Source organism: Nipponia nippon, unplaced genomic scaffold (assembly GCF_047370975.1).
Source record: "Nipponia nippon isolate SJK-2023a ecotype South Korea unplaced genomic scaffold, ASM4737097v1 scaffold_2, whole genome shotgun sequence".
In the NCBI taxonomy this organism is placed as follows: Eukaryota; Metazoa; Chordata; class Aves; order Pelecaniformes; family Threskiornithidae; genus Nipponia; species Nipponia nippon.
Window position 1 is genome coordinate 32,961,421 of NW_028262336.1, and position 20,414 is coordinate 32,981,834.

Below are 20,414 nucleotides of genomic sequence, written 5' to 3' on the forward strand. Positions count from 1 at the left end.
GTAGCATATTCAAGACAGCACAGGCTTGACACAAGCCTAGTTCAAATTCTGAAGCCAGATACCTAGAATTAAGAGCATTCCCATACAAGATATTGGATATTCAGCAAAGTTCTCAGCTCAATGTAAAAAGCTAATATTTTTAAATGAGATAAGTATGAAAGTGCCCTGTACAATCAATCAGTGTAGAATTCCTAGTGTTACTAGACTGGGTATCAAATTGTCTTCATTTCTTGCTGCTCCTAAATTAGAAATTCAGAGTACAAACAACATGCATTGAAGTGCAGAAGATGACAGATAGGAGAGCTGGAACCTCTGGCACAGATGAAGGTGTTGCTGCTAGTTCGATACCAAACATTCAACTAGGACATAATTTACAGTATTGACATTTTACACACCGTGACTAGGTTTCAGAATTATACCCCACGGATAAATCAAGTGCTCTCTGCTTCGAAAGATTTTTTTTTTCCCATGCTGTCCACAGATATACAGATGTGACTGACTCGTTAGAGTCGCTTGGATTACATTTCAAGGTTTCCTTTATAGGTACTGTGTCTAGGGATCTAAAGTTTTGATTATGCAGCACAATTCTGCTACAAGGGATGATTTCTGGAGTCAACTACACATCCAAGAAATTCAGCAGCAGTTCACAGAGCTCTGTACCCCAAAGGGCACTGTCTGTCAGTCTTGCACTTAACTTTGGTACAGGAAACACACAAATTCTTTCCTATTTTCTGTCTGTTCTCCATTTCTGAGCACCAATGTGACCATCCCTTCTCATATTTCCAGGTTCCTAAATTGGACAAATAATACATCTGGAAAAATACATATAATATTTCATCAACCATTAAAGGAACAGTGCTGTGACTGGGAGGCCTAAATTCCTTTCTTCTTTTCTTTGTTAGTCTTTGTGTATGTTTTATTTTTTATACAGTGCTTCAGGCATCACTCAACAGATGATAATCTCCCCACATAGAGTCACAGTACAATAAACAAAGCTGGGTGGAGAAGATCCATTTAGCAAGGAGACCATGGCGGTTCCATTTTTAGCCCAGTTCTTCAAGCAATGAGATTTGAGATATCATGCTGTGTGCATATATGAGTGTTTCTTGACCTTTTCTTCCATCAGCTTAGGAATCATCGCCTGGTTTTCCCCAAATTTAACAGGGGAATACTACATTGCATAAAGAGCAAGGGAAGCAAACAGCTGGGTGAAGCAGGAAAATACTGTTAGCGCCTCCACCGAGGGGAAAGCTAAAAAGGAGCAGCCTTAATTAGACATCAGAGAATACACACAAGACAGCACTGCTGAAGAGGGGTGATTCATTTCACGGCTCATGGACTGCTGGTATCTGCGTGTCGGGATCACTAAAAAAAAATGAATTTGCCCATCTGAACAGAACCACCCCTTTCTGTGCCCGCAGTCCTGCTCGCCGGCAAGGATGGACGCTTCCTAAGTGACAAGTTCATGCCATCATCTGAGCCATACCAGCACGTGCTATGGTTGTCACCAACAGGTTCAGCTGAAGTCTACTTATGCAAGCCAGCTGTTGGATCACCAAAGCTGAATCTTGGGAGGAAAGTCCTGGTCTGGCACATGTGTTATGTTAGCCTGAGACACAGCGTTTGCTCCTTCAACGTGATATCTCCTAGCGGTATTTTTCCCTTTTGCAAATGCCCATAACATTATATGCACCCTGTACCTTGAATTAAACTTCTTGTCACCATACTCTGGAGATGAAAGAGTGCCTTAGTGACTGCCACATATCTTCCTGATTTGACACAGAGCTTTAAAAACATTACCAATTTCTTCAGGCAGGAAATAGAGTCAGAAAGACAGTGCTTTGTGGAGGTACAAGATATACTCAGGTCTCTCTACAGTATCCAAATCTGTGATTCAGATGAGTCAGGAATTTTACCAGGTTAACAACAACAACAAATCTAGCAGAGAGCCAAAGGTGTTAATTTCTCCTAGTATTTTAGGCTCCATTGTTCCTCACAGACAGATTTTTGAATTCTGCTTAAATCCCAGTGACAGAAGTGCTCTGCACTGAATGCAAATATTCTTTTGTTCAATGATCAAGGTACTGATGCACGGATACTTACACTTTATTTGCATGATAAAACCACTTTTTGTGACAATCTTACTTATTACTTGTTCTCAGTAAAGCTTATGAAGAAACATACCAAGCTAGGGATCATTGATACTCGGGATAAAATAGGAATCTTTAGTGAGACTGTATGTGAAATAAATGCTCCTCCAAGAGAATACGGTTAGCAGAAGCTGCCCTCAAGAAAATTAGCAGTGTTTGCAGCTAAATAATATATTTGCATTTCAACAAGAAGGGAAAGAATGCACTTATATTCAGATGACCTGAAACATTTTCAGCTTACACAGAAATGTCTTAGCTCTGTTAATACAGGGCTTTTCTTTTAAACAGGAATTATGTAAAAACTAATTTTAAACTATTACTGTTTTAGTGGTGGCAGGCAGGTTAGCATTCCTCCTGATCCACAAAGTAACAACCTTTTCTCTCACAAAAATTTTTGACAAAAGAATAAATTACAGATGTCTACTTTTCAGCCTTAAAAAAAAAAAAGTCTGAGCAACTAAAAGGTAGAAAATAGCCAGAGAGAATTATGACCAAATGCCACATATTAAAAAGTTCTCCACGTGTAGCATAGAAAGAAACAGTCAATTCATTGCAATTGTCTGCTTAACAGGTTGAGCCTGCATCCAACTGGTAGCAATCAGGCAGGACACTAGAGTGGGCAGGAAATCTAAAATTAGGTTTTACTACCTATAATGGAGGATTTATGGGATAATTTAATTGGCAGTCTTGGGACTGAAACCCAAGGTGGGGGAACAAAAACATCTTTCTGGATATACTCTATGAACCCTTCCTGTAGTGGGCTGAAAAATAAAAGTACTGGGGAAATAACCTAGAGATGTAATACCCCCTTTCTAGTGCTAAGTAGGCAATGCATGAATATGTTTGTAGGTATGTGGGGGGTAGGGGCTAACCAGAAATAGTAGGAAGTCATGCATTGATATAAACTGATTTTGCTTCTTTTTAGGAGAATGTCCTGTGAATTGCTTCTTGTAGAGAAACATGTCTCCAACTACACAAGGGATGATGAACAGTCCCAGAGTAAACAGAAGGCTGTAATTCACTCCAGTGCTCTTCTGACATCGCAGAGCACGAAAGCGCAGCACAAACAGTTTATTGACTGTAGCAGATTGAACCCAGCCTTGTATTCACTCACCCCAGGATGGCCACTGCCACCCTCAATATTTGCTGAGCCACTTGTACATTTGTTTCCCCATGGCACTTCTATGCTTATACAGACCTTTTAAAGTTAAATCTCAGTGAAGTAAGAAACACTTCCTTGCCTTCTCCCTCCTCACCAGGAGAACTTTGAAAGGGTTAACATTTAGTTCTCCACTGGCTGAAAGCGCTGTTCAGCTGAACAGGGGGTAACAGGATCCCCTTCTCCATGCTTGTGTGTTCCACCCATGTCAGCACATGCTATCGATGCATTTTCCATGGCTTACTGCGTTTATTAGATGGGCTTCATACTAGCCTGGGAGATTCAGAGAGAGACAAAGACACTGCCCACTGTCACCTAGCAAGGGGCAATGCACTCGCACGTGCTGCTGGCAGGTGATTCTCCATCACTTGACCATGGCTCCTTGCTGTAAGGTCCTTGGTCAACATGGATGTCCAACTCCATAACTGACTGGGATGCAGGGAACAGACCTACATCAGTATGGGGGAGCAACAGAGCTACTGACCCCTTACAGAACACATCTTCTAACTCTTTTTAATGCCATGACCAAATCTGCTCACAGTTTCACAATCTCCTGCTCAGATTTCTTTTTATTTTTTTTCCTTTTGGCTAATCTAACATTAAAAATGGCAGTCATTCATCTCTACTCCCAACTACCAGAGCCAAGGGCTACCCATTCCAAAGTTCTTCTGTAATGGGATCACCATTGCAGACCTTTATGAAGACATAATAGCATTTGACAAATGCCTTTACCTTTAAAATCCATGCTTAGTATTCTATTCAATTGTGACACGTTTTGAGAAGATGACAGGAGAATATGCTTAGTATTATTACCTCTAGCTTATCACTGGCATTGTCAAAACGAAATGTAAACAATCAAGTTGGTATAACAACACTTGATTATTATTCTTAGAATAGCAATGACATCAAGCTATAAGCCATCATAATTTTAAAAAATGCATTGCGATTTATTTCAGAAAGTAACATGCAGGAATAGGCTGAAAAATCCCAAGGCTGTCTCAAGAATTTCTCTCTCAGTACATTTCAAACTTGATTGGTATGACATGAAAAATTCCCAGAAACAAGGGAAAATTAACAGATTCCAAAAATCAACCTTTGCAAGAGTTCTGCTGTAAATCTAGCCAGTAAATCTACACTAAAATCAGCCCGGCCATTTGGAAACCAGCCCATTGAGAAGGCTACAAAATCTCAAAAAAAGGTGTTTAAGTAGATCAAAGCATGGCAATTTCAAGTATGGGCTGATGTTTTTACCGTTGTGCTTTTTTTCCCCTCTCCTGTTTGTTGAACACCAAAATCAATCATCTTTCATTTCTTGCTCTTTATATTGTTCCTCTAATCCTGTTTCTACTAATGTGAATGAGAAAAATACCAGGTTTTGCAGTTTTTAAGCCACTCATGCTCCTTCACTATGAGGACCCCAACACAGCCTGACACAAATAGACTTACAAGTCACTGTTATAACTAGGATGCCATTGAAAGGTCAAGTCAGTATCATTTCATGATACTGAAAGTTTCCTTTGTGATAGATTAATTTACTTTATATTTCAAATTATATTTGAAGTTTAATTTATATTTGAAATGTTTCTTCCATAAGCTGCCCCTGGCTTACATTTTCTAATCTTTGGAGATAACAATCACATGGAAGTAAAGAAGAAAACCTTTGTCTTCAATACAGCCTCTCCGCTACCTAAACTTAAAATACACGAAAAGTTTATAGACCTTGACAGATTCAGGGTGTGGTGCATCACACTCTCCTTCATGCAAATGCAGCCTACGTCTGCAAGTAAGTTGCCTTTTCATGGAAATACTATTCAGAGAACATTTCCATAAAAATTCACCTTGGCACTGTTCTGTTTCTCTTGTCATTCACCCAGCTGTGTTCCTTCCTTGATTGATTTTCATTTTGAATAAGGCACAACAGTCATTTTCATGGTGGGAGCTGGGGGAACTTTCCGTTTTTATGTTAAGAGCAAACACTGTAGTCAATGTAATATGGCTGCACGAAGCATCAATAAAACCTAGTGTAGTTGTATTTACAATCAGAGAGAGTCCGAGGGAATGCTTCAACCTCCAGCTGCCCTTACTAAAGGCAACGCTAGAATACAGCGCCTCAAGTCCCAAACAGCTTTCCCAGGAGGAAACACCAGGTCTTCTCAAGGGTTTGAGTCAGTCCTGGCTGAGGTCGACAAGAGTACTTCCACTAACCTGAGCAGGAGATAGAGTCCAGCCTAGTTTGCCTGGGGGGAAAAAAGGGTGCAGAAGAAGGGGAAGGGGCCATCCTCAAAGAAAAGAGCAGCTGGCCCAGATGGACAAATTAAACGAAGTCATACCACCGCCACTGATGCTGCTCCTCAGCCACCAAGTCCCAGAGATGCCCTGAGGCACCGAGTGCCTCCCAGACTCAGTACCTTTTATTTCCCCTACCAGCACGCTGAGCTCGGACTGAAATTTAACCATTTTTTAAAAAAACTAACTACTCTTGCAGCAGGCAATGCCAGGGCTGATGCAGAAATGATCCCAGGCTGTCCTGATGTACCTGCCGCGCCCAGCACCGTTGCTGGGGGAAGGCAAGACAGACAGACTTCCCCACCCAGGTGAGGATCCCAAAGGCAGGCTGAGAGGCCGAGGCTGCCCTCACACTGCTCCCAGTGGGAGGAAAAGCCGGCGCCCCACTGCAGCGCCTGGGCAAGGACACTCAGTGCTGGGGTCCCCCGCACCGCACCAGAGCAAGCCGCAGTGCTCCCCCTCAGCTGCAGCCACCAAGCCCCGCATGGCCGTGCTCCCATGTGTTCAAAGGGCATTTTGACCATGTTTCCCAAATACAAACACTGAATTATTATCTTAAACGATGGGTTTTGTATTTTCTGAAGCATTCGCCCTACACTGAGGCTGAAAATGGACAGTCTGTGGTCTCTTTTATGAAGTTGGTTTTATCATTTTGGAACCAAAGTGGTAAACCACTAATGGCATGAGCATTTTTCTCATTATCAGTTACAACTTTAATGATTCTTATTTAAGTAAGAAGTATTTTAAAACCTTTCAAGCTTGCATGTTCAGTTATTAGACCTCAGACTGTTTATTGTGTCTTGTCTTAAGAAAGTTATTTTATGGTGTTAAATGGAAGAGACTGTTTCAAGATGAGGCAGCAATTTGCATTAGTAAACACTTTTAGGAACTTGTTGTTCCAGTGTCTTAGAACTGACTCATTTTCAAAATCCCTTGCCTAAAGGTTCAGTGCACTCCAGCACTCAGGTCTAACTGCAAATAACTAAATGTTCAATTAAAATTGTGGTCTAGCAGCTGAAGCAAAGGCAGATTTCAAGCTCAGTGCTAGTATCAAGCTCTGCTTTGTAGTCTTGTGCAAATCACTCAGCCCACTCTTCGAAAACATTAACTGAAACAAAGTGTTTGAAATTTGTTTGCCCTAACCCTCCAGCCACAACACGGTGTTAAGTCATTTCTCCATCTCCAGGAGTCCAGAGCCACCCAGACACGGACCAGCACAGGCCATAGAGATTATTTTCACAGAAGGAGCATAAGGGACTTCTGTTCGCTTCCCTTTTTCCTCAAGTCCCATCCCAATGCTAGCACTGAGAAAAAGGGAGGCACCGTCACAGCGACTGAATAGCACTAGAGGAGAAGTGTCCAGGGTTGGAAGGGGAATGGGCAAGTTTAGGAAGGGTAGAAAGCCAAGCATAAAGGCTTTGGCATCACAAAAATCAAAGCACATTCGTAAAAAAACAGCCCAACATTTTGAAAAGTATTGAGCACGTATTTCAAAGTGGTTGCCAAAGGGTTGCTGTCATCTCCAGGAAAAGCAAGCATGCCACAGATATTTCCTGTGCACACTGATCCTGGGGGAACAGTAAAAGTTGGTTATTGCACAGACCTACTCTAAATGTTCTCACTTTCATAATACACGTGAGTGTTTTCTCACTGCATCCCTTTTTGCTCAAATCCATTGGTGGGCAGCATACCCAACTCAGCTTTTGTTTAAGTTCTTATGTTCTTCCAAGATAATTGGCCCTACGGGACTTTAATCTAAATGGAGTGTATCTTTGTAGGGACCTCGTAGAGGTATTTCTAATGTTTAATGGTCTCCTGAATTACTACTTTCCTCCCACTGTGAAGGAAATGGCTCACCACCGTCCGTTTCCCCGTAGCATTCATTACTGCTAGCAACGCGGATGTGGAAGCAGCATCCCTTAGCCCATCCCGTGTTTCAAAAACACAAGAAAGAAGAAGCAAAGCATTCATCCTCCTTGATGGAGGAAGACTTGCTCCACATCAATCTGATCAAGCAAAGGCTCCCCTCACGTGCAATTACTCAAGACCCATCCATTTGGGCTCACGCCGGGGGGCTAAGGCAATTATATCCCGGCACAGCTTGCTGACTCAGGGTGACTTGCTGACACGGGCACATACCTGCCAGTGGTGTGGGAATGTGAATCTGTCTATGTGGGGTTATTTCTGCCTTTCTTGTGCAGCCATTTCTCAGACCACTTTCTAATGTCTTCCAGACCACCAGCAGCCCACAGACCATATGTGGAGTAACACGGCCATAGACTAACTGGTTAATGAGTTATTCTCACAGCCTGCAATAAGGCTCCCCTTAGGAGCTGGTAGACATCTCACTGCCTGCCAGCAGGCATAGTCAAGAACTGGCTCTCAACTGCTGTCAATACCTAATTTAAAATGCTTGTAATTATAGCAGTACAACAGTAACATCTTGTTTACCTAAAAGTTAAGTTCCTCATTCACTCCCTCTGCCCCTGGCAAACAACTGCCAGACACACACGCACACACAAAAACATGGGGGTATAATTATAAAAACTGTAGGTAGCCCTTCACTTCAGAGCAGTTAGGAAACACTAGCATACGGCATATCAAACCCCACCGCTAACCCTGGCATGCCACCGGCTGCACCCCTCTAGGCTAAGCTGGGCTCAGAGCAGCGGGACCAGGTACAACCTCCATGCCCAGTCCATGACAGCACGTAAATGAACGTGCTTCATTACATGCTGTGTTTCGCCATGCTGCCTCTTCCTTGGGTGAGTGTGTCTTCTGAACTGTTTCAGTGATGGTAAGAAGAGACACACGGGCTTTCTGAACACAGCAAACTTCTAAACCAGCTCTAACCAAAAAATCGAATTTCAAGTTTCCGCGTGGTTGCCTCAGCTCCCTGCTAGACAACACAAGCAGGGCTGAGAAGGAAAGTCTACCTTCGTGGCCACTCAGTGTCAGGTTAGTGACAACCCTGTGTGCCCCACAAGCCTGCTAGGCTTTTCCTCCCTCTTCTTGCCTGTTGAAACCACATGTCTCACTGCAAGAGAAGGAGCTGATATGTAAAGGTGATGCACTTTGGCTGTAAATGTCATCATATCCAAAACGCCTTTCAAATTTAAAACAGAAAAATTAGGATTCCCCTGCAATAGGAAGCTATTGGGCCCTGTAAGGAATTAAAACAGGAGACCTTGACAGCAAATCTTCACTGACCCCTTGCTGCCGAGGGACTGGGATGAGGCCAGAGATGAAGCAGGAGGGAGTCATAAGACCTGCAGGTGTATGACCCATGTCTCCTCCTCTATGAAAGATGAGCCCACAAAGAGAAAGTGGAAATTCTCCGAGTTCCTACAAGGGAAATTTTATCAAGAGAAAAAGCAGTGCCCGTTTCCTGTGCTAAAAAGACAGTGCCTTTAAATGCTGTAGTAACTGAGGGGAACTAAAGCTTTAGGAAATCACCGCAGTGAAAACACTTCCATGGCTTTCCAGGCCCAGTGGACACATGAGGAAGAAACTTGTAAGCTGAAGAGCCCCCTCAGAAGCCAACTAAGAATCATAGAATCATAGAATCGTTGAGGTTGGAAAGGACCTCTAAGATCAAGTCCAACCTGTTAACCTAACTGCCTGGTCTGCCTCTAAACCATGTCCCTAAGCACTACATCCACATGTTTTTTTTGAACACTTCCAAGGACTGTCATTGCCCTGGGCAGACTGTTCCAATGCCTAACCACTCTCTCTGTGAAGAAATTTTTCCTAATATTTAATCTAAATCTCCCCTGGCACAACTTGAGCCCATTTCCTCTCGTCCTATGACTTGTTACTTGGGAGAAGAGACTGACCCCCACTCACTACAACCTCCTTTCAGGTAGTTGTAGAGAGCAATAAGGTCTACCTTCAGCCTCCTCTTCTCCAAACTAAATAATCCCAACTCCCTCAGCCACTCGTAAGAAGCTTCAGCCACTTCAGCAAGGTCAAGATTTCATCCACTGAACAGAAATTCAGAGTTCTCAAACTCTTTCATGGGTTATTCTGGAATGGAGGAGGAAGAAGAGGAATTTATGGGTTGGTGGTTTTTTCCATGTAAAACCAACTAAAAGTGGTAAATATGTTAAAACGGGCTGCTTGTTTTTCTTTTCGAGAGAGCAATGGTCCATAGGAGAACAACAGGACTGACAAACACCCATAAGCACATGTGGTGGTGCATACCACTGGTTTTGAGTTTCTGTGCACCCGCCAGGCTCTAGCTTCCTACCAAACCATTAAAAATAAAAATGAGACGAGAGTTCAGAAATTCAGTATCACCTACTTAGCTGAGAGTGACTTTTGGGGAAATGATTTGCCTTGCTAATCCTTTACATGTAATGCAGATGAGAGTTGATATGGATGGGGATATGGCTGGGGCAGGTCTGCAGCTGGCGCAGAAGAGCCCAACTCCATCAGCCTCACCGGGAGCTGGACGGGTGCTCAGCCCACTGGTGTGGCAGGTACTCATGTCTCACAGGGGCATCAACATTACCACTTCGTGACTCTGGTTGCCAGTGATCATTTGTTTCCTCACAGGTCCATAAACACTCACGGCTTACGTCAATGTGGTTTCAGGCTCATTTTTAGCTTAGACCACTCACAGTCCAAGAGGAACCCAGAATCAACGGTCAAAAGGAGCCTCGCTGTGCTTCAGACGAGTCTACTGATCTGAACTGCACCTCTGCAGGGACAAGTATGCCAGAAATCGGCGCAGAGAGCTAGCCAGAATTCATCCAACCGTTAACAGGCAGGAACTAGGAATCACACTTTTCCACTACAAATGGTAAAACTATCCAAGCCCAAATCCCCTCCCCACAAAATTCAAATGCCTTCTTTCTATTTTTCCTGGTGTTAAACATATGTTACATATGCCTTACAAAACTCGCACACAATTTGTCCGGTTTCGAAGCAGGGGCTGAAGTGCAGCAAACATCCTTGCTCTCACTCCCATTTCTGCTTTCCAAGAGAAGTGCCAGAGAAAGTATTCTATTTTTGTAAGAGTTTAAAGGGCATGGTCAGAAAAGTGACTATGTAAAAATGGCACCTTTTCATCCAGCAGATCTGTTCCCAGTGAGTATTCTGAGTCATGTCTGCTTACTTTAGTGACTAAAATAGATTTTTTTTTTTTTTACTACTTCTCACTCCTCTTTAGTCCTGTGGAACCAACACAGCAAAGAGGGAGCTACATAAATCCTATGCTGGACCAAAACCTGTCGGGACTCGTTAACTAAGTGCGAGGTGCAGAAGCAAGGGCTGGATGCAGCCCTGTGGGTGGCTGAGGGGGCAGCGCCACTGCCCACCGGTTCCCCTCTCCTATGCCAGGCACGGCACATCTCACATGCTGGTGGTAACTGAGAGGGAGAGGATAACTCGTCTTCCCTTCACCCCAGCTCCTGCGCCCTTCAGCAAACCTGACTCCCGTCCCACGTTACTGCTCTGCAGATCAACCACAGACTGAGCTCCCCAGGCTCATATTTAGTTACAACTGTCCTTCCTGTAAACTGTCATGGAAATCACAAGCAAATAACAAACAGAAAGCTCACTCCTCCCTCCTGCTAGCTCTTGCAGAGCTACTTTGCAAGACCGACTGCAGCTTCAGGGGTAAGCTGCACTCCATCGCAGAGACAACTTTCACGTCAAGACACTGCTCAGGGGCCAAAAACTGTTCCCATGCTGAAAACTGCTCCTGTGCCCAGGGCCAGGCACAAAGCTTACAGCTTCTCCAAAGCAAGCTTTCCACAGTTGTGCCTTGAGAGATTTAAGCAAGGTACAGACCCCAAGTGTATCATCTGTATGGCTGATAAAACCCCTTTGCCCCGGATGAGATACTGGACCATTTAAAAAAAAAAAAAAAAATTTGATATTACCATGTCCTTTGTGAGCAGAACAGAATCTCAATGAAAATACAACAGTATTAATCCGTTCTTTATTTACTCTAATGATAAAAAAAAGATGGCTAATGTTTTCATTTTTCAATTTTTTCAATGAAGTTAAGAGACAGCAGTGCAGAAAGCATAAAAGGGATTTCCGTTGCTATTTCTAATGTTTCTATTGCTGGTGATAATACTGGACAGTAAAAAGGTAGTTTGACAGTAAAAATGAAACTATTATGTACCGAATCAACTTTAAAATGAAAATAATAAATAAGGAATAAGATTCATTCCCAGTCAGAATGCAAAACATTCATCTGGTCTCTCTGCTGTACTTTTACTTACATTTTTCCTTCAGCCTCCCTAATATCAGCTGCTGGGGTCTGGATTGGTCCCTGGATACAGAATTCAGTGCACTCAATGCCAGCCATCTGAAAGCCAAGATACCCGGTCCTGAAATCCCAGTTCCTACCCAAGTTGATGGACAGAGGCTGCATCTTCAGTAACTTTCCCAAACTAATGTAATTGTCTCAGACAGGCAAAATTAACCTATCCTCTGGCTAGGGAGAGAACTTGCACAATTACTGTCAACTAGATGCTTGACTTTTAGATGGCTACAGCTAGGTGAGGTGAATCCTATCCTCCTAAAACCATTTTTCAGTCTCATCACATAGAACTGACTTCTCTGCATAGAAGAACCAAGACGTCAGGTTCAGATTTCTCCGTGCTCTTCAAGAGGGTGATGAATTGCATTGCTGAAATGAAGCCCTGGTTGTGCCTACCAAGAGGTGCTCTTTGTGGTTTCAGGATGTTGACACACATATTGGTGACAGATGATTTGGCTTGTCTCACTTGCAAGAGATAGAGAGCATATTACAGACTGTTTACTATAAATACATAAAAATACCAGAGAACTTATAAATGCAGCAAAGGAACGAAGAGCACTGGCCCAAATTCCCAGCTTCACATTCTGGGCAAATCTAATGAAATTTGGGAAGAGGCACAAGATACCCACCAGCACCAAACTAGATCTTGATTTGATTTTAAATCCTTTATTTTTTTCCTTTTTCAAACCTGCTTTTAATGCCACGGCCACAAACCTGTGCAAAAAACCCCCTCTGTAAGCCTCTGAACAGCCAACTACAACCACAACAATGAATGTAACAGCGGTTCTTTGGAGAAAGGATGGAGAACTTTTACCATATCTGCTTTGCAAGAGTCCTGCAAATCAGCTTCTTTTTCAAGCAGATTTTGCATTTTTGTCTCCGTGCATGTCGTAATGCAATACATTCATGTTACTTTAGTAGTTTACTATAAATCCTTTGTGTATAATTTGTGAACTCTATAGAGAGCAGTCCATTTTATAAACAGAATTTTAAAACACCAGGTTTAAATTTATTGCAGGGTTTATTCAGAACTGACAAAGCCTCCTTAGAAAACTGAATTTTTCTTAGAAGACTTTCCTTCTGCATAACTACTAGACTTCTTTCTTTATAAAGCCCTTTTTAATTACATAGAAAAATATAAACCATGATAGAAATGCAATTTGTCTAAAGTGAATTGTTCGATTGCCATATTTCATTTTTTGTTCTCATTTAATGACAGTAGTTTACAGAAGAAGATACATTGTGCAATTTGCTAAATCCACATGATTTTTACATATAGATTTAACTGCACCAAAACAAATCACACATTAACTACTGAATATCAAAAAATATATGACTTCTTGAAAGAGTCTGCTTCAGCCAAATCAGGTCAAATATACTGTGTACATCCATACTTAATAAACTAAAAATAAAGTAATAAACTCAATGCAAAGCCAGAAGGTATTATGGAAAGCTCAAACTAGTAAGCCTACATGACTTACAAATTAGAAGAAATCAATCAGATTTCACAAAACATTTTGTCATAAGTAGTTTACAGGGCAGCAAGCTGCTACTCCTAAGCCACTGCTCCCAGCACCAGAAAAACAAAAAAGACCTGAACAGTTAATAAATCAAGGCATCTTTACTAACAGCATAATATTAGCACAAAAAAAAAAAAAAAAAAAGACCCTTACCAACCACTGGTAGCAGCCAGTAAAAGGCAGAAGAAAAAGATACTAGTTCAGCAGGCAATATATTTGGGATGAGGGGAGGTTAACAGGGAAGGGAACCTGCTGCTGACCCACTCCCACCTGCAGAGCCTTAATCAGGCCTGCCTCTGCCACGCCACTGCATCCCAGCTAGCAGCCCAGGTGCTGCAGTAATGGCTGTGACCTCCTCTCCTTCTCTCCTCTCATTAGGGACAGAGTTGTGTGTTAGTCATAGGCAGTATTCCCGGACTTAGCAGCAATGGTCTCAAACTCCATTACGCTGCCCCATCCAGTCTGGCACCCCGAATTGCTCTCCTGCAGTGGCTGGCTATTCAGCCAGTGCAAACTCTATCAGGATTTTTCTCCTGTTGCTGTTTCTTTGCGAGGTGAAAAGAAAACAAGCCTGTTTCATTAGAGACCTCCTGGAGAAACTTGAAAACTTGGGTGTCTAAATGGAGCTGATTGAAACCACATTTAAGCTCACATTTGTTTAACTTGCCTGGTGCAGAACTTCGAGCTGCCGGTGCTCATCATTTCCTACAAGCCAACCTTTCTTTTTCAAATCAGCAGCTAATTAGGTGTGTCTAGTTCAAAGCTACAAACCACCTGACAAATTCAGAAGATCTGAAACACAATAGAAGTCAATACTCGTTTGCAGGAGCAGCATCTAAAAGAGGCAGCAGCCTTTTAGTATCCTACCAATGTTACAGAGTGTCTAAGCATCGGGGTAGCTCCTCCTTTCAGCCTGCTAAAAGGACTGGCAGAAACACGGCATCTTTTAGCAGACAGTGAGAAAGCTGATAGTAATGCTACAGACAAGACACTTTAATGAGCACCTGGATATCATAACACTTAGTGTCTGTATTAAAATGAATCAAAACAGAAGAGCTCAATTCAAACCCAAGCCCCCAGCCACTTGTGCACAAGAGCGATCTCCCAGGCACGAGTGGTCACCCGGAGTTCAGCTGAAGAGCTTGCGTGGCTACAAATCGAGGCCCTTAGTTTTAAACCATCCTCTATCAAAGCCTGTTGTATCTCCAGCTAAAATAAAAACACATGTTGATTGTTTTCTCTTTGGGCAGACAATTAATATTTATACGATGCATTATCAAACAAAAATATGTATTGTGTTCCTGGAATAAGTTTTTTTGTATTGGAATGAAGTTGTGCCAAGGAGGGATTTCATCTGATGCAAGAAGCATGCAAGAACAATCCACTTTCAGTGGTAGCTTTCTAAATTAAAAAGCAGCATTTCAGAATGGGCCATAGCAAAGGTAAGTTGATGAAAATGAACCCCGCAGGGCAGCCTCATGCTCCATGCAAGAAAAGGTGCCACCGAAGTCAACAGGAGATACGTGTACCACAGCAGTATGGGAAGCAGGCTCTTTGCTTACTTTAGATCAAATATCATTTTTGCTCTCAAACAACATAAAAAATGTCTGGTTACATTTTTAGTTTTGATACATACACCGATTAACAAGCACGTGCACTATGTCCACAGCAGAATAAACTCTTTGGTTTTCATTGTGAAATTACTGTTTCTTGAATTCAATCAAGCCCTCCAGATTATACACATACCACTAAATATAAATGGAAGAGGTTAAAATGCAGTTTAAATATAACAAATATGTCCGCAACTCCATATTTAGATATACCCTTTAATTTTTTCCTATTGCCTACTTTTTACTTACATTTAAATTTAGCAAAGTAATTTTAGACTGCCAGTTTTCTACCTACACTAGCTAACTATCCTGTGAAGGAAATATATTAGATTTTCTCCACTTATTTCATTACCTTCCAAAATGCCAAAGCAGTACAAATTCTTGTGACTCAAACCTTAAACCCATGCAAAAGACAAAATGATGCTCGACTTTACTGGGAAACCTGTCTGTCGGAAAGTGCGTAGCTAGAACCACACAGGGAAATAAAAAATATTCTAGTGGCTGTGAAAGCGGCCAGTTATGGGTATAATGAAAAACAGTGTGGTGTTATTGCACGAAAGGTAATTCTTTCAACCCAAGACAAACATCATTATAGTTCAGGCTGAAAATATCTTACCAACATGAACTTTTTTTTAACAAAAGCATTCTAAATCAACTGACGTACAAAGAATAAACTAATCCCTGGCCTACCTTCCCAGCTGTACAGCAGAAAAACACCATGTGCAGCATTAGGCACTCAAGGCTCAGCCTGCACCGCTGACCTTAGCTGATATGGATCAGGCCCAAAGGGCCCTTTCTGCCCATACCCCCTGTCAACAACTTCCACCTCGAGTTCAGGACACAGATTTCCATGGAGCTACTTGCATGATTAAAAGAAGTATGGTTTGCCCTTACAGCTGCCTTCACCCCCCCCAAAAAATATATAATCACTTAAAAGAAAATTACAAGCTTCCTAATAGTGAAATAAAAAACCCCAACGCAATAGATATTTCAAGGGAAAGGGTTCATTTCAACTCAAACATTTTAAATGATTTTGTTGTTACCTGCTAATAACTCACGGAGCATTCAGTAATGCAGAGGGAAGGAAAGGAAGGAAACGTAGCATGTAACATTTCAGGGCTACCAGGTGCCATCAGCACTGCAAAAGCTTTTCATGTATTTTTCACCCTCACTGGAGGATATGGGAACCTCAGTAAAGTGGACAAAATGAAGTGCTCTTCAGAGGAAGAACCAATTCCATGAGCCTCACATTTTGATAGCAAAGCGCTGGTGTTTTGACAGAAAGCGCAATGGGAAAGGATTTGCCTCATCAGTAGCCAGGTATTATGCTCATGAGGCGTTATTCAAACCAACTGGATTACAACAGTTGTCCCAGGGTTTTGTATTTGTTTACACAACTCCATGTGCACACAGAAAATAAACTGCCCGCAGAAGAGCAAGTAGCAAAGATGCATCCACATCGCGAAGGTGAAAGCACTGGTCTTAGGCAGAATCATCATTTGAACACTAACAACTGTGGGATCCGACCTGGTATTTCAGGTAGAAAAGGTCTAACCTATTAACATACAAACAATGTACTTGAGGTAAGAGATGCTACTTCCAAGTTTGCAACAATCTGTATTTTAAGCTCATGGTTCGTATCACTGAAACTCCTCAATAGATTCATACACCCAGACGTCTTCAGCGCCTGACGAAGAGCTCAAATTTGGTTAAAAGAAGGAGAGAGAAGCCACACAGCCAGTACTGCTTATAAACCATCAGAAGAAAAATATGCCTAATATAGATCTATTAGAATATATCTTTAAGAACCAAATGCTACATAAATTACAATCAAAATGGAGTAACACCTTAGGAGCAAGAAGTCCAACTAATCACACCTAGGACTTACACTGACAGATCATTTATAAAATTCCTGTAACATGTAACTCTATCCGGTACTATATGATTTGTTTAACTTTGGGACTAAATTGTGGGAGGAGGGGACAGATGCTGTTCAAAGCTCTAAACCCTGAAATGCTTTTCGAGGTAGCGATTTTTTTCTTGCAAAGTTTTTCAAAGAACTGCATGGCAAGTTCATCATTGTTTGCCTACAGATGAGCATGGAAGAGAAAATGTAAACTGTAAAGTAACTGATGTTACTATTCCAACGTACCATGTCTTTGTTTTTATAAATGTTCTTTAAGAAACAGATAAGATAATCAACATAAAAATATAATTGTCCCATCTGAAGTTTATTTTTGCCTTCACTTCACTTATTTCCTTTTAATTAGGAGGTTGTCAAACAATCTGTTTCTCTTCCTTGATCTTCCTATCAGTTCAGGTGTGCTTGAAATCGCATACCTCATACATATACCCTGACGAAAGTTTACATTTCATACCCTAGTGAGAAGCTGTCTTTGTCTACTTCACTAGTTTCAGTGAAACCAGGGCAGTGGTTAAAGGGTTAAACCAAAGGAATGTGACATTTCTCCATGTGCAGTTCATAGACCTATCCTGGTTTTCCTAATGGACTCAAAATTACATGGGTAGAATGTAATTTCCAAACTATAATTTCAGAACTGAAGCACAGTGTTAATTCAGAGAATGACACTTTGAATACAAATAAAAACATTAAGGAAAGAGCAAGCTTACTTGTACTGTGGGTTCTTAGCAAAGGCAGCAATGAATGGAAGTTTATGTTAGCCAGATCTTGCAACTTCAGCTCTTGTAAATATGATTACGTACACTCCAAACTCTACAGCAAAGTCATCTGGTCACCAAAATAGATCTCCGCATATTGTATCGCAGCGCTTACTCTGAAAAGTACCACAACCAACCCTGACTCTCCTCGGACCAACTCAGGTCATTGAAGGTTTTCCTACACTCAAGAGCTAGTCAGCTTTTGAAAAGGCAGTAGAGGTATCAGTTAATTGAATGATGAATTGCTGAAAGAATTACAAAGACATCAACGCTGCTATTATGAACCAGGAAAAAAAAAAAAAAACGATGCGGGGGCAGGATAATATAATTTCAGAGGCTGATGCCAGACAAGACAGCAGCCAGCCCGAAACCAAACAGCGTTAATGCTTTAAAACTAAAGAAAGTCGGAAAGGGCCGGTTTGCGCAACGAGCGCCCGCGGAAGATGCGCGGCCGCGGCCGAGCCCTTGGGGCTGCCCCGCTCCAGCCGCCGACGTCCCGCGCCGAGGGGGCAGCCGGACAGCCGGACAGCCGGACCGCCGCCCCGCCGCCCCCGGGGAGCCGCCTCACCTCGCCCCGGCCCGGCCCGGCCCGGCGGCGCTGCCCGCCGCCGCCCCTCGCCCCGCTCTCCCCGCTGCTGCCGGCCCCGACGGCCGCGCCGCGCCCCCTCCGCCCCGCTCGGCCCCCCCATCGCCCCATCGCAGCACCGGAGGGAAAGGACTTACCAGGCGAGGCCGGGGAAAGGGGCGAGTCCGCGGTCCCGGGGGTGGGGGGAACGGGACGGGACGGGAGGGGACGGGGCCGGGGCGCGGAGGGCGCCGCCGGGGGAAGGCAGCGGCCGCCGGCGGCGGGAGCGAGGGAGGGAGTGAGGGAGCGGGCGAGGGGACGGCGGCGTTGCCGACTGCAGTGAGTCACTTCAGTCGGGACGGGCTCAGCCCATCGCGCTGGCCCCGGGCTCCGTGCGCCTCTGCCTCTCGCCAATCGCCGAGCGGGGCAGCCGCTGCTCCCCGGCGCTCCCCGGCTCCCCCGCCGCCGTCGGGGCGGCCCCGCGCCGCCCGCCGGGCACCGGCGCCCCCCGGGGCGCACCGGACCCCCCGCCCCCTGCCCCCCGGCGTCCTCCCCCGGGCGCCCCCGCTCCGCACGGGGGGGCGGGAGGGGCCGGGCGGAACTGGAGGTGAGCGGGACCTGCGGGGGGAGGACGCGGGGCTACCGGGGGCTCGGCTGGGCTCGGCGGGTCGCCTCTCCTCCCGGCGCGGGGTCAAGGGCGTGTTTTAAGGGGCAGAACAAGCGTGCGGTTGTTGCGAGGACCCGACGTGAAGCCCAAGCCTGGCCTCTAACCGGGCGGCAGCCGGGCTCCCGGAGGGCAGCGAGATAAATAACGGGATGCACGGCAATAAAAGGACAGGGGAGGGACAGGGGAGCCTGGTCCTGCCGGAGCGGGGGGGAAGAGGGGGTGCCTCCCCACCAGCGGCACTCACCTCGCACACGCACTCACACGCACACGCGGGGAAGCCCGGCGGGAGGCGGGCGAGCCGCGCACGCCGGGGAGAAGCGGGCGGTGCGCCCCGTCCCGTCCCCTTCGTCCCGTCCCGTCCCGTCCCTCCCGCCCGCGGGCCCGGGGCTCCTTACCGGGGCGCCGCTTCTGCCCGCCGCCGCCGCGCTGCCCCGGCCTTCCCCGGGCACGCCTCGGCCCCCGCCGCACCGCCGGGCATCGCCTGGCGCTCTCCCCGGCGCTTCTCTGCCAGCGGTCAGCACCGAGAGCCAGCGTACAAAGCAGAAAACCCAGTACTCCCTTAATTAAAAATAATAAAAAAAAAAATTAAAAGCGTCTCAGTTTTTAAAGCAGAACTACATAATGTATTAATTGGTTGCTATTAGCATGCAGTTTTATTGAGCATAGCACACAGAAGTCTGATTGTGAGCGAGGAGTGTTTTCAATGAAAGTGGAGTTATTTTAGCTGCAGACATGTTTACATTTCTGTGGTTTAGTCTATAACTTTCTCTTTTTCTTGCTTCAGAATTCTGCTCCATGAAGCAAAGCCCTTAGCTCCCAGACATTCCAAAAAGTCTGCCAAAATAATAGGGAAAAAAAAAAAAAGGAGAAGAAATAAAAAAAAACACACACAGAGACCCCCAAGTCTGGGTCAGGCTCAGGGCTGGATACGGGCAGAGCGAGTATACCCCCTCCTCACTCTCTCTCCAGTTAAAAAGCCTTCAGGGCTCCATTTCCTGTTTTTAAGGAAAAAATAAAGCGGGTCTAGGACTGATTTTAGAGCTGCCTAGACCAGGGCTGGTGGGTGCCGAGGACCTTTAACTCTCTCAGTGCCAAAGGGTACCGAACAACGCGCCTGTCCAGGCAACCACACGCCTCCCTCCCTCTGAGAACAGCCATAGCAGCGAGATGGCTTTTTACCTCGCTGTACGTTTTCAAGTGACTACGAACAGCAAGCGCAGGACCTGAAGGTCCCAAGCAACAACGTGGTGCACGTCCACCACAAATTAGCAGAGCGAAGAGACAAAATACCCCAAAAGTGGAACCGGACCCAGTACCCTCTGCCACAGTTCTGCCACAGCAGCACCCACCTATGGAGATCTCCCGGCAAGCCCCTGCAGTCCCTTCCCCGCAGGCTGTGGTGCAGAGCTGGGAACGGTCTTGCTGCCCACCCCACCTTTCCCACAGCCGCTGCCTCCCCTGCTATAGATAGGCAGCATCGCTCCTGTGGCCCTCATTGAGT

General features: G+C 44.6%; 1 protein-coding gene across 5 annotated transcripts in view; it reads right to left on the reverse strand.

Moving 5' to 3' along the window:
• Nucleotides 1-19,420, reverse strand: part of ERG (ETS transcription factor ERG) — a 148,390-nt gene extending 128,970 nt beyond the window's left edge. Inside the window, exon 1 of one of the 5 annotated variants that reach the window (XM_087758698.1) lies at nucleotides 19,309-19,420. The gene's annotated coding sequence lies outside the window, so the exon portion shown is untranslated. Of the gene's footprint in view, nucleotides 1-18,404; nucleotides 18,440-19,308 lie in introns of those variants that run through there. The other 4 variants (XM_087758697.1, XM_087758693.1, XM_087758692.1 and 1 more) reach the window with 4 other exon arrangements.
• Between the last annotated feature and the right edge of the window lie 994 nt (nucleotides 19,421-20,414).